The sequence below is a fragment of the Rattus rattus genome, chromosome 5 (genome assembly GCF_011064425.1).
Source record: "Rattus rattus isolate New Zealand chromosome 5, Rrattus_CSIRO_v1, whole genome shotgun sequence".
In the NCBI taxonomy this organism is placed as follows: Eukaryota; Metazoa; Chordata; class Mammalia; order Rodentia; family Muridae; genus Rattus; species Rattus rattus.
The window spans coordinates 48,942,134-48,944,221 of NC_046158.1; positions in this window are offsets into that span (position 1 = coordinate 48,942,134).

Consider the following 2,088-nt stretch of genomic DNA (forward strand, 5'->3'; position numbering starts at 1 on the left):
ACCATTAGTGAATTCTGGGGGTTGAATGTAGGTGGTCTGGCTGTGCATATCTTGCCTGTCCTAGCATCATGCTTCTGAGAGCCACCTGTGACACTGCCTGAATAAAGCTTTTATGGTGGGATAATATTCGGTCCATGATTAATTGCAATAAAAAAAATCCACATATCGGTGGATGGCTCCTTTTAAATATAAGCTGCAAACTTTGGAGGAAGGGAGCCTCCTGCATGGAATTTTGAAAAACTGCAACGATCAAACCACATCAGCAGTTTCTCTCCCTCCACAGTTTAGCGTGCTAAATGAATTGTAGCATCAGGTCTCTGATGACAGTATTTTGAAAGCTAAAAAGCAGAATGTCTTCTTGACCAGAAAATGGAGTCTCTGAGGTTTGTGACAACTGTCTTCTGTCTTCTTATGCCACCCACCTTCCTACACAGCTCTTCCTGAGTAATACCTCCCCCCCTCCCACCAGTTCCAAGCCACCTACCTATGGGACTAGAGAGGGGCTGGAGCAGCCACACCTACAGGGAAGCTTAGGGATGGGGCAATCGGGCTCCATCACCCCAGAGAGCAGCTTCCCCAGGACTTCTGACTGCTTATTGCCTGGGAACCCCCAGGACATTCCTTCTCTTTGAACAAATAATTTCAGGATTGCTGCCATCAATACAGCTGCCTGCTGCTTGCTTCAGCCTCTCTCTCTCTCTCTCTCTCTCTCTCTCTCTCTCTCTCTCTCTCTCTCTCTCTCCCTCTCCCCTCCTCTCCCTCCCCTCTGTGCGTGTGTGTGTGTGTGTGTGTGTGTGTGTGTGTGTGTGTGTGTGTGTGTACTCACCTAGACAGGGATTAGCAAGAAACTATTTAAGAATTCATTTGATGGTTAATGATGGAAAATCCCAGGATTTAAAAGGAGCAGGGGGGCGGGGAGGGGGGCTGACTGGTTTTCCAGAGAGATGCAAAATTCTTCATCTCTGTAATTTAAGGTCTTGAACCCTACTGTGGGGGCAGGGAGAGAAGTAGAAGCCCTGAATGCAGGGAAGTAATGTCACATCTCCGAGCCCTTGGTGCCAGCCGGCATTGTTTAAGCAAAGAAATCTGATGACGAATAGCCAATTTCCCTTCCCCCCACCTTAGCTCGTCTCAGGCTTTCCCGTACTCTGCACTTTGCAGACCTGGACAAGAACCGCGGTTCCCGGCCAGCCCGGCAGCAGAGATGAGTCCAGGCACTGGAATGTGGCAGGTGGGAGGGACTCCCAGGTTGTTCTCCGTACTTCCCCTTTTGCAAATCCAGATGGCCACAGGCGTCTTTCCCAACCGAGCTTCCTCACCCACCTCTCCATTCATTCATGCTCTCTCTTCCCTCTTTTTCTTCTGACCCCTCTCAAAAGCCTGGCAGCTGTCTCTCCCTGGCCAAGGCATTTGCCAGTGGGTTATGCCTTCGGTATGGCCCCTGGCTGCCTCTACCGACCATCTTCCTAAGGCTCTGTCAAGGCCCTCCAGTGCAGGAAGAGGGCAGCATCTTGCTTTGAAGGTTCTGCCCAGCATAACAATCAGCATATGTTTTCGAGACCCACTTGAGAATCTGGGTGGGGAGGGACCAAGTGTTCAGCCTATCCCAGGGGATATTAGTCAGACAAATTATGTCTCAGGACTGAAAAAATATTAGACAAGTTCATACATGGGGAGACGCTGGCAGACTGGACACTCCTTGTTGAAACCTGAGGTTTGGGGTTCTGATTTGCCTTCTTTACGTGTTTTCTTTCCTTACATGAAAAATAAAAAAACCTCAAGAAACACGATGTGGGGAGTGGTTAGAGGAACGATTGAAAGAGCTGAAGGGGCTTGCAACCCCATAAGAACAACAATGCCAACCAACCAGAGCTTCCGGGGGCTAAAACACTACTGAAAGGCTATAAACAAACTGACCCTGGGCTCCAACTGCATATGTAGCAGAGAAGAGCCTTGTTGGGGAATCAGTGGAAGGGGAAGCCCTTGGTCCTGCCAAGGTTGGACCCCCAGTGCAGGGGAATGTCCGGGGGGAGCAGTAAGGGAGGGTGGATGGGGGGCTACCCATATGGGGGTGGGGGAGGAGATGGG